The 13,196-nt window shown below is 35.2% G+C and overlaps 1 long non-coding RNA gene across 1 annotated transcript; it reads left to right on the forward strand.

Moving 5' to 3' along the window:
• The first annotated feature begins 978 nt into the window (after positions 1–978).
• On the forward strand, positions 979–4,922 carry LOC149545808 (uncharacterized). Its single transcript, XR_016354297.1, has 2 exons — positions 979–1,172; positions 4,705–4,922. It is a non-coding gene; the product is annotated as an uncharacterized LOC149545808 (long non-coding RNA).
• Positions 4,923–13,196: the final 8,274 nt, after the last annotated feature.

A 13,196-nucleotide genomic window follows, 5' to 3' on the forward strand; every position in this document is an offset into this window, starting at 1 on the left:
TATAAAGATTAAATTCATGTATATCAATAATTCTTAAATATAGATCAATACATTTGATGCCAAAATTACAACTTATTGATACACACAAAGTCATTTTTTAAATAATAATATATGATTTACTTATACTTATTGTTATTAAAAATAAAATTATATAGATCAATGTGTTCTACTCTAGAGCAAAACTTATAAAACTAATAGAATAACATAATTTTAATAAAGTATTTTAAAATTATAATTCCCACTCTTTGATATAAGATGGTACAGAATTGGCATGCATGTGTGACTCTCTCTATCTATCTTCCACATGCACGCATTCCTTGCATCTAAGCACACGTTCCTATTGTTGTTAAATTCAGTATAATGTACTAAAATTCAATCATTATTATTATTATTATTAATCTCGATAGTGATATATTACATACACAAATTCATTTTTTCTAATAATAAATCATTTGCTTAATACTCACAATATTATAAACTATGAGATACGTTGCTTGAATGAGAAGTTATCTCTAAATTGACTGGAGAATTGACATGTATGTGTAACTCATACGGTAAGAATATATAAAAGTTATATAGTTTAGAGTACAAAAAGCTTGTTATAAATATATTCTTACAGTACCAAAAGCTTTGCATTCAAAGTCATTATTTGCTTTGCTCATCAATGCAGAAAAACATGGCACCTTTCTCAATTTTAAATACCATCTTAACAGAAAGTCGGTATGGAAAACGATAGCCAGGCAAAATTTTCAAAGCATCAATGTCATATAAAGTGCTGAACATTACAATTTTTTATTTAATACAATGTAACCTGTGAACCCACATCGTCTAATGTATTGTATGGAGTTAAAATCCAGAGAAAAATGGTCCCACTTAACTGGTTGATTCCCTGAATTGTCAAAAAGAATCAGTGTAAGGAATGGAATTGATTCATACTAAACAGAGAGCATTCATGAACTTCCCCAATTACAACGTACGCCATACGTTATCTCTTACAGATTTGCAGATCATGTGATCCTAATGTAGCCTATATTGAAACCAAGTTGCCAATTGTCTGGTTAAAGGCACATGGCATAAGAGATCTTCCAGGCGTCCCATGGATTTAAAGAGAGGCCTCCATTATTTCTTCAATGGCTCTTGCTTACCAGTCAAATTCAGGCGTCAGATCGAAGGTATCTTATGTCCCCCCCATAGGTGATATTTGTATGGAGTACAAAACTGTTATTATGATGTCTATTTAAGTTTTCTATGGTACATGTAGAGTCTTCACATTTATTTTGGTACTAGGGCTGGATTCCTAGTGTCATAGGGTTAAACGGGCATTTGATTTGAAATGAAGAGAATGGGTATCTTTGCTAGAGTACATGTAGAATCTTTATATTTCTTTTGGTTTTACTGTTTGAGCTCTAGTGTCTTACATGGTTAAAAGGATATTTGATTTGAATTGAAAGAGGATTAGGTAGTTGAGTCTCTAAATTGAATCATACTTCTTATAATTCTTGAGGTACTATCAAAAGAGTAAATCCATCAAGATAGTATATGATGATTAAGAGAGGATTGAACAATTGAGCATCTTAAATTTGTACCTCTCAAAATTCTCTCAGTTCAAATCACTTTCAGTACTTATTTATAGCATCAAGTTCAAGTCTTTCAATTATTTATAGCAGCTTGCTTGGTAAATTCCCTACTTATAATTAAGTGTCAAGGCCACATAGTATTACTTTTGTTCAAGTGTTCAAGAATGCCCCCAACAAAAGTTAGACTAGTAATTTTGCACCGTGACATCACAACATTCAAGTTGTTATTTAGATCAAAGATATACATTTTAACAGAGAGACTTTCTTTTCTTTTTCATTTGGTTTTGAAAATGGTTCTATCAATTGAGTATCCAATAGTTCAAAGTGTATTTGATTTGAATGAGGAAAGGATTGAGTAGTTGAGTATCTTAATTGCAGACCTTCAAAATTCTTCGTGTTATTTAAAATCATTGTTAGAAATTTATAACAAAAGTTAGACTAGTAATTGAGCATTATGTCATTCATTGTTGGTGTGTTGATGTGACATTACATGATATGCTTTATTTTAGATCTCAAGAACACATATCATTCCATAATGAGCACACAAAATTTTTTTTTAATGTGTACATATTTTCTAGACCACTGTCCTTACTCTATGTTTTCATTGGAAAGGATCTTCATCTCTCTTGTCAAATGCAATCATGTGGTAGCTTTTGCATCTCTAGGAACTGTGAAATTCAATTCTTCTACACAACTTGTAGTTATGACATTTGGTAGCATAGTGGAACCCAACTCTAACATAGAACCATTTATAACATAACATATATCTGTGATGTGTGGAAATGTGCATCCTCATGCTTTGTGCGAAATTGACCTCACGTAATACAAATAAAGGTCTTCTTCAAGGACATGATGGGACCGATTCCAAAAGATGATTCGTGATAGATGACAAAATAATATTGTTTTGTATGAGATAAAGTTAGGATGTTTCCTTCTAATGACGATGATTTATTTGGAAAAAGAAAAATCTATGATCATTTCATAAGAACAAAAATTTAATACGTAAAAAATGACAAAATGAACACAATTATAACCATTGTCATCATTAAAATGGTCATGTCATCAGCTTGTGAAAATAGGTGTTTGAAGCTATAAATCTTCAATTTTTAATGTAAATGGATATACAAGAAAAAAAGGAGGGAGATCAAGAGAGTTTGATATCCAAACTTTCCATTTTCTAGTGACAGAACCATTTCTTATAACTCTAAGATGTATTCTATGGCTTGATTTCTAGCCTTCACATATTTTCTCTAAATAAAATATGGAGATTGTGCCCCCATTTCATGTGTTGTTTTTCATTATGTTCAATCTAGTTTACTTATGTAAGTCTTTTTGTCTTTTATTTATCTTGAGAAATAATGGAGCATGAAGCCCTCTGCTATTTTTCTCCAAAATGTATGATGAGTCTACCATTTATAGCTTAGATATTAGGAGGATACAATATGATGATATATAAAATTTTAATATACACTTATTGAAAGTATCTCAATCTAAAGAAGATGACTATTTTATGGTGTCCCTTGTTTTGAATCCATTTAGAAATATTATTTCTGTATTTTGTCCTTCCTTTTGTAGATTTAGGCATCCATCAAGAAGACATGCACCTCTATTTGGATCCATATATAGATTCTTCCCTAGGTAAGGATCTAAATATTACTGATCTAATTTAAGAAATAGGCTGAAACACAATATCTAGTGAGAATCAAGTACCTACAATATCAATGTTCAATTTCTAGAAAAACTTGCAAAAACTCGAAAGAGTTGTATGCAAACCAAAAGCCCTCATATTATTTGAAAATTTAAGAATATATACAATGATGGAACATCAAAAGTCACCATAGCCATGAATTCAAAATGTATATGTGGCTAAAATAAAAACAACATTAATTAACTAAAACTATGCAAAACTATGTGTTTATTTACCCCAACTTGTGAGGATCATAACTTTTGAACTAGAGCTCAAAATTCAAAACCATTTCCATCATAGGAAAGAAGAACTAAAAATCTAATTTCAATCCCTAAAATAGCCATCCTTTGGGCACCCAATTTTAGGGACTGATAAAAATTTAAACTTAAAATTTTGAGCAAAAGACCTCTGAAAAAAGCCAATTAAAAAGACTTAGAAAAGATTTTATTTTAAATATGAAAGAGTTTCAAAATTTTGATCATTCTAAATAATTTGGATCATTCCTCCCCCCTTAAGAGGCAATGGGCCCCATTGCATCAAGCTTCTACAATAGATGAGGGAATTGTGCTCCAATATGTTCCTTGGTTAACCACTTGCCCTGATGAGAGAATTGACCAACTCGAACCACCCAATATAGAGGAATTTTCTAATTTATCAAATATTTTAGCATGACTTTAGTGACATGATCAATTTGTAATGGAGTGGTAGTGGATGGATTCAATTCTATAGCATGAATATGTTCAACAACTTGAGAGATGTTCAATAATGGAGGAAAATAAGGTCACAAAAATTCCACATTAAAAACTAGATGTAACCCCAAAAACTATGGCAAATCAATTTCAAAATCATTATCACCAACTTGTTTCTTAATGGTATATGGGCCATACTAAATAGGATGAAGCTTTCTATTAAGTCCTTGGAGGCACTCCTTCTAAAGATGTAGCCATACCTTATCACCAACCTAGAAATGATGGGGAGTTCTATGTTGATTGTGTCTTTCCTTATACTTCTTATTTCTTTGCACTAAAATATCATGAACTTCTTATTGTAATTGTTTGATCTTTTCAATAAATTTTTTTTCTTTATTTGCCTCCTTTTCAATATTTAGTGGTTGAATAGATTACAAGATAGGTAGTGCTACATCTATAGATGCCAATGGTTGATACCCAAGACAATCCTTAAATGGTGTAATGTCCCCTTTTCAAATAATTAAAAAATAATAATCTTTGCTAAGGCAGGCAGGCCCAAGAAAGTGAAGTTTTGGAAAAAGGGGGTTAATCTTTGGAAACCATTGGACTAATAAATGAAAATTATTATTAAAATATGTTTCATTAACCTCTCTTGGACGTGAGTTACAGTTATGCCCTCTTTTAAGGGGTTTTGGAGGCATTTTGGGCTGATTCCAGAACTTGATTTTGCTCATTCTTTGTTATTCTTCAGAGGCTGCCAAACCTGTGGAGAAGGAGACCCAAGAACGGGAGTTTGCAGGTTTCCAGGGAGACCCAAGAATGGGAGTTTGCAGGTTTCCAAGAAGGCTAAGGATGGGAGTTTGAAGCCATTCCATGTGCATGCTCATGCAGAGTTTGCCTTTGTGCTAAACAGTGCAGATTTGTGAGTTTTCGGGTGTATTTTTGTAAGAGTTTGGTGTTTCCGGTTGAGTATTTTATATCAGTTTGGGTTGCTGCTGTATATAAGACTTTTAAATGTTAAAATAGAGCTGAAAATATGTATTTGGATATGATTATACTTCTGTGATAGATTATTAAGTTTTTGTGGTGATTTCGGGCTATTTTGTGCTATTTTCGAGAGCTCAATGAGCATTGTTTTTGTCCTCCATTTGGGAACTATGGTGCGCATGTTATACAGATCTGGAAATTAAATTTTATAGGCTGTTATGCTGCTCAAATTTTTGTAAAAATGTCTACTTTCAAATTTATTAATAACAGGTGAAGCTGTGAAGTTTTTTGGCACTATTTTCGGCATACCCGATTTGGGGTTTCTTGAGAAATTTGGTGGATCTTTGTGATATTAGCTGTTTGATCTTGAAAATCTAATTAGAGGTTGGAAATATAATGTAAAATCAGAAAAGGGGACATTACAGTGGTATCAGAGCCATGATCTTGCCAGCCTGAGGGTTTGTAGAAGTTGCATGTTAGTTTTGACAACTACCCAAATCTTGCATGTCATAATTTATGGTTGCATGTTGCTTCTAATCAGTTGCATGTCAACATTTATGGTTGCATGCTACTTCTAATCATTTTCATGTTAGTTCTTGATGAATTTGGTGGTTGTAGAAGTTTGCATGTCAGTTTTGACAGCTACCCAAATCTTGCATGTTAGTTTTGACAACTACCCAGATCTTGCATGTCAGTTTTGACAACTACCCAGATCTTGCTTGTCATAATTTGATGGTTGCATGTTGCTTCTAATTAGTTGCATGTCCAAATCTATGGTTGCATGCTACTTCTAATCATTTGCATGTTAGTTCTTGGTGTTTGAAGAAGTTATATCCTATTGGGGTTACATTCTACTTTATCCAGAATGGACAGGTATAGTACAGAGTCTCAGAGGACATGATCTTGGACAATTGATAGCCAGAGTCAAAACAGTAGAAAGGATGGTTATTTAGACATTCGAGATAAACTTATGAAAATAAGCCATGACATGTCTAAACAGTTGGTTGAGCACCACCGTATAATGAATGACATGTTATCTGACCCAGCTAAGGTGGATAAGTTGACTGGATTTCTATTTGGCAGATTTTCTCACAGGACAGATGACACAATTCCCAAGAACTTGCATGAGGAGTTTGAGAAACTAGCTGATAGCCAAGTAGAGGTCTCAGATTCTACTCTGCCACAGGAGGTGGTGGGAAAGGATATTACACAGATTAATAGTAATGGTCAATTTGATACTCAAATTGAGACAATTGTTTACAGGTTGTCAAAGGGTGATGCCACGGGTATTCAGGATGGTATAGTTACAACAGGCAGTGACTACAGTGTAGTGGGTTCAGATGATGATTATGAGGATGTTGTTGTGCAGGATGGTGAGATGCCTGGTAGAGATGAGCAGACATTGAGCATTCATGATTTTGTTGAGAAAGAGTACCAGGCACAGTTAGATGCTTCACCACATAAGGTTGAGGCTAGTAGTACTTCACATGATTTGTCCAGCCAGCTGAAGGTGAACAAAGATAGTATTGTGACTTCATTATCTCATCATGACAGGTATGTGGAGTTAGTTGGTATTGGTCATATTACTCAGGTGAGGAGTTTGCTTGAGTTACCAGTTGATTCTAGTTCATGGATGTGGACTCGAGATTGTTATATTGGCATTTGGGATTCAGTTGACTGGAGATCTTTAACACTTTTTGGTAGCAGTGTTTGTTTGGGTGCTATCATGGATTTGATTAGTAGATTACATGGTGTTGTCTTTTCTTGTGCTAGTATCTTGTCTGATGTTGGTATTAGTTTTTATACACCGATGTTGGGCTTTGTTCATATATCCAGTCGACCATATTTTTTGGAATGTGTTGATGATCTTTCATATTTGGCAGTGTGTATAGATGAGTCCCAGGATCATATTGGCATTGATGACATCCAGGAGGCTATAGTGGGCAGTTTTGAAAACTTAGTTTCCTTGGGTGCAGAGGAGTTGGACAGCAGTGCTAATGTTTTTGATAATTCGTATGTTGATATGAGCTTTAGATTTGATTCACAGGATATGGATTGTAATACTCTAGAGACTAGTGACTTTGATTATACTCCTTTAGACAGTGCATCAGAGGAGGTTTGTAGGAGACAATCAAGCTAGTGCCATGATGTGTCTAATCAGTTGAGAGTTAGTGACCAAGACATTGCTATCACTTGCCAACATTTTGATGCTGCTCATCAGTTGTTAGCAGTTTATGGATGGGGTTCTCCTACTAGTGATGAGCAGGAAGGAAGTTATCTTTTCTTGACAAAGATCCACTCTTTATGGGAGTCTATTCAAATTTTGAGACAAAATTATATGCAGTTGGTAGCCGACAGAGATTATCTTATGGAGTGGGGTAGTACAGCATATGATGCATTGTTGGCCAAGGAAGATGAGGTGAGTGAGCTTACTGAGCAGCTTGAGGTGACTTCTGAGATTCTTGAGAGTACACAGTTGGCTTTCAAGGAGTCACAGTTTCATTTGGCTAAGGTGACCATGGAGTTAGAGAGACTACAGTCTTTACCTGATTCTATACAGTCACAAGCTATGGTGTTTGGTGATTCGAGGATGTCCATGGCCGAGATTGTCAGAGACAGTGGAGATGGGGATGCATCCATCCTTGATACTAACATTGGCATATCAGGTTCATTCCCACTAGAGTCAGGTTCAGTTGAGTTGGGTGTTGTAGCAGATTGTTGTATGCCTGACATGGTGGTGGCCTCTAGTACTGATGGCACAGAGACTAGAGATGTATCAAAGATCATGTGTGATGTTGGTGAGTCGACAGTTGGCATGGTTCCTACTAGTAATACTACTCCCTTGGTGATATCTTCAGAGTTAGTAGTCAGTTCCAACATGGTTAATGATCAATTGCAGTTAGTTTCATCTGGATTATAGTCTGAGCCACTGACTGAGATTGGCACATTCTATCGGCATTACACTGTGAGGTACGCTCATCAATTTTCCTTTGATGACCATGTTGATGAAATTATGATACAAAGATGTACTTTGGTTCCTAGTGCTTATCATCAGTTATGGAATAGTTTGATGCCTTAGGATGAGAGTTGTGATGGGCACGACATGGCGATAGGTCCTGCAGTTGATAGCTTGATAATACATGACTTAGAGCAGGAGTTTTGGAGTGATGCTTTAGCAGGTGTTGTTATTGATTCTACTCCTTTGGCGATGACGTCTCCTGACTTAGCTAGTGATCAGTCATAGTGGGTTGTATCACTTGTTCATGGTGAGCTATTGACTGAGGTTGGTGTTTTTAATCAACATTATATTGCATGGCATGTACATCAGTTAGCAAATGATCCTTGTGTTGAGGAGTTGATGGCAGGAAAATTTGGTTTGGGTTCCATTTCTTGTTGTTTATCTTGTGATGGCTTTTCACCATCAGGGGTGCATGGGAGTTATGGTTATGAGACAGTAGCCGATGATCTATAGAGTTGTGTTGACTATAGGAGTTGTATAGTGTGTGGATTCTCCATACTTGGTATAGTTTCATTTGAGAGCATTCACCATTGTTGCAGAGTTGGATTGTACATTCCGTATAGGCCAGTGGGATGCGTTGATGGTATTTATGGTGTTGGCAGTTTGATTTGTCCACTTTACTTGGGTTCTAATATTCTAAGAGTTTGTGTCTCATGGGTTTTTGACTGTGGTAGTGGTGATTTTGGAGTTTGGTTGAGCTATAATTGTCAGTTTGATTATGGATTCGTCTTGGTCATATTGCAGAGGATATTGCAGGAGCTTGTGTTAATTGGTAGTAGTATATTTCATGACTACATTTGGGATCCAGATGGATTGATTGGTTTATTGTTTAGCCATTGCTTGAGGACAAGCAATGTTTGGGAGGGGAGGACTTGTCATGTCCCCTTTTCAAATAATTAAAAAATAATAATCTTTGCTAAGGCAGGCAGGCCCAAGAAAGTGAAGTTTCGGAAAAAGGGGGTTAATCTTTGGAAACCGTTGGACTAATAAATGAAAATTATTATTAAAATATGTTTCATTAACCTCTCTTGGACGTGAGTTACAGTTATTCCCTCTTTTAAGGGGTTTTGGAGGCATTTTGGGCTGATTCCAGAACTTGATTTTGCTCATTCTTTGTTATTCTTCAGAGGCTGCCAAACCTGTGGTGAAGGAGACCCAAGAACGGGAGTTTGCAGGTTTGCAGGGAGACCCAAGAATGGGAGTTTTCAGGTTTCCAAGAAGGCTAAGGATGGGAGTTTGAAGCCATTCCATGTGCATGCTCATGCAGAGTTTGCCTTTGTGCTAAACAGTGCAAATTTGTGAGTTTCTGGGTTTATTTTTGTAAGAGTTTGGTGTTTCCGGTTGAGTATTTCATATCAATTTGGGTTTCTGCTGTATATCAGACTTTTAAATGTTAAAATAGAGCTGAAAATATGTATTTGGATATGATTATACTTCTGTGATAGATTATTAAGTTTTTGTGGTGATTTCGGGCTATTTTGTGCTATTTTCGGGAGCTCAATGAGCATTGTTTTTGTCCTCCATTTGGGAGCTATGGTGCGCATGTTATACAGATCTGGAAATTAAATTTTATAGGCTGTTATGCTGCTCAAATTTTTGTAAAAATGTCTACTTTCAGATTTATTAATAACAGGTGAAGCTGTGAAGTTTTTTGGCACTATTTTCGGCATACCCGATTTGGGGTTTCTTGAGAAATTTGGTGGATCTTCGTGATATTAGCTATTTGATCTTGAAAATATGATTAGAGGTTGGAAATATAATGTAAAATCAGAAAAGGGGACATTACAAATGGACTGTCTCATATATTACTATGCAGTTCATGGTTGTAGCTATGTTACACATAAGGTCGGCAAGCTTATCAAATCCATGAATAGCTTCGAGGTTGGAGGATTAGGGTTTGCTCATGTTTGGAGTGATACATTTGAAGGATATGGATAATCATTCTATTGATTACCTCTATTTTTCCATCTATTTGATGATGGAATCTTGTAGACTTTGTCAACTTGTGGCCATTATAGCCCATAGTGAAGATAAAAAATTACCAAGGAACCTACTATCCCTATCAGAAATAATATCTTTTGGCAACCCAAAATGAATCCAAATATGTTCAAAAAAATAGCTTGGTAGTCTCCTCTACTAAAATCATTTTTTCACAAGCCACCATGATAGCCATTTTGGAAAATCCATCTACCACCATGTATCTACAATCATGTCCCCTACTACTACTTGGAATCCCAGACATAAAATCCATTGAAATAGAATGCCATGGTTTATCAAGGATAGGTAATGGTAGATAAAGACCCAATTTGTGATTTGAAGGCTTTGCAATTGCACATGCTACACAAGATATTATATATCAAATGATATCCTATTTCATTTTTGACCAATAGAAGTACTGTTGGAGAATTACAGTAGTCTTAGCAATACCAAAATGCTTTGCCACCCGACTATAGTATGCTTCCCATATCAGTTTCTTTCTTTCTTCACTAGGGAAACATATGTGACCAATATGACAAAGTAACCCTTCATATATATAAAACTTATGAAAATGCTTCCCTTCTAAGACTACATTGTAAATATCAAAAAAATAAAGGTCATCACCATATAGTTGAGCCCAAGATTTTTTTGATGGCCATAGGAATCCAACACCATTGTCAAGCCTATGATTGGAGGCCTACTCAAACAATCTACTACTTTATTACTACTTCCCTTTTATGAAAAACATTGAGGTGATATTTTTGCAAAAAACATGATCACCTCTGATGCAGGTATCATTCAAAAACTTCCCTTGTACTATTTGCAAGAATTGAAGAGGTTTATGATTTGTATGTATCATGGTTTCCTTTCCCAAGATATAGTGCTTCCATTGTTTACACACCTAAAAAAACTCCTTGTCATAGGTGGGGTACGTTCATACTATATCAAAAAATATTTTACTATGATATGCAATGGGGTGCCCATGTTGCATGAGTACAACAACAAGAGCATAATATGATGCATCTATTTCTATCTCAAATGATTTTTGCAAGTCTAGAAGGACGAATACTTGAGCTAAATATATTCTTAGTTTTGATTCCTCAAATGCTTTTTATTTTTCCTTTGTCCATCAAAATTTTTTTTTTTCTCCACTCTTGAGTGAGTGATTAAGAGGCCATGATAAATGTGAAAAACCAAATACAAATCTGTGATAGAAGTTAGCTAAATCCAAGAAACAATAAGTTCTATGAAATTTGTAGAAGGTGGCCAATCTCTAATTATTTTCATCTTTGTAGGATCCACATGAACACCCTTACTATTAATGACATACCCTAAGTATTGGATTATTTTCATACCATAAGAGAACTTTTCTATGTTAGCCTCCTATGTAGTTTGATGCTATGTTACTAGAATCGTACGATTCTACATAGAACACACAAATGGAACAACTAGCTAATGAAGAATTCTCCTTTCCATTCAATCAGGAACCAAACAATCAACTTGAAGAAATGCTTTCTTTTTGAAATGACAATCAAAATATTTATAATTTGTGAAGTCAAAAAGAACCTATGATAGATGGGATTCCTCCAACATTACAACCAACTCCTCCTAATATGAGAGTGAGTAAAAATCTGATACCAATCAAGCCCCCATATGGAGGACAAAAAAAATTAGAATCAAATAAATATTCCTATAATCCTAAAAAATCTCGCCTAGTCTACTAATGATGTAGGAGCATCCTAGGTTTCCTTGTTATCCTACTCATTTTTGTTCATTTTGCATGTTGATGTCGAGTTACTATAGCTCTAATGGATGTCGAGTTACTATAGCTCTAGTTGGTGTCGAGTTACTATAGCACTTAGTTGGTGCCAAGTTACTGTAGCACTTAGTTGGTGTTAAGTTACTATAGCACTTAGTTAGTGCTAAGCTACTATAGCACTTAGTTGGTGCTGAGTTATTGTAGCACTTGGTTGGTGCTGAGTTACTATAGCAATCTTGTATTGACCAAGTGTTCCTTCATGTGCCGAGTTATCCAGTGTATGCCAAGTGACTCTTCATGCTATGAGTTACCTAGTGTATGCTGAGTGACCCTTCATGTGTTGAGTTTTCTTATTTATGCCAAGTGTCAGCATTTGGACATGATTTTTACAAGCCGACTTGTGGGATTTATTTTGATCACGATATTTAAGATAATATCTTTTCTTGGGATGTGTCTAGACCATCATTGGGTTAGCCTTCCTCTTGTGTAATGTTCTAGAATAGTCTATAAGCCATTTTGGCAAGTATATATAGAGTGTTTAGGCTTAGAGTTTAGGGAGGCAGTTTTTGAAGGAGATTACAGAGCAAAACTAGAAAGTGCAAATTTGCTGTTGGATATTTGAATGTGAATGTATTTGTATTTGGTCATAACCTAGAAGCCCTTATAGTTGGGCATGTATGAAGATTTTTTGATAAATCAATAAAATTATTTCACTCTTCTTCCTCCTTTGGTTGTCGTTTATTGTGTTTTCTTCCATTGTGGTAACTCTTGTAGGGTGGTTTGGATAGCTAGGTGAGCCTTTGGCCCTAGTTATTTCTCCCCTTCCTTGCCTCAGGTGGTATTAGAGCTTGAGGTTCATCCTTGTGGAGATTGGATTGTGTAGAACCCTAATTTGGATTTGGTTGCAAGGTGAAAAATCTATGAATTTGACCTATAACTTGCAGAGGGTTATTATCTTGCAGGAACTTGATTTGTAAAGATGGTTCATGGTAGAGGAAATAATGTTGATAATGTTATATTGGATCAATTGAGACAAATTTCAACCAAATTAGATGTTATGGAGATAGCCTAGAGGAGAGGAGTGTATCTTGATGATGTAACTAATGATGAAGAAGTAGCACCAAACCATAATCCAAAGCTTAAGGAAGATCAAGATGAGGAAAGATTGTTGCGAGTGTTGTCTAGGGAAAATTCAAATCCTATTGTACAAGTTATTCCTTATGATGTAAAATTGGATACCAGTGTTGTGTTGGATTAGATTCCAAATATGGAGAAGTTCTTCGAGTATTAAAACACTACTGATAATAGAAAGGTGAAGATTGTAGTCACTAGGTTGAAAGATCATGCATCACTATGGTGGGAACATTTAAAAACTGATAGACAAAGGAGAGGAAAGGAGAAGATCAAAAATTGGCCAAAGATGGTGAACAAGGTAAAAAAAAAATTCCTTCCTATTGATTACCAAATGAGCTTGTTGAGAAATATGGAAATTTTGAAGCAA

This window comes from Cupressus sempervirens, chromosome 7, assembly GCF_028749045.1.
Source record: "Cupressus sempervirens isolate cs-2001-9-10 chromosome 7, ASM2874904v1, whole genome shotgun sequence".
Lineage (NCBI taxonomy): Eukaryota > Viridiplantae > Streptophyta > Pinopsida > Cupressales > Cupressaceae > Cupressus > Cupressus sempervirens.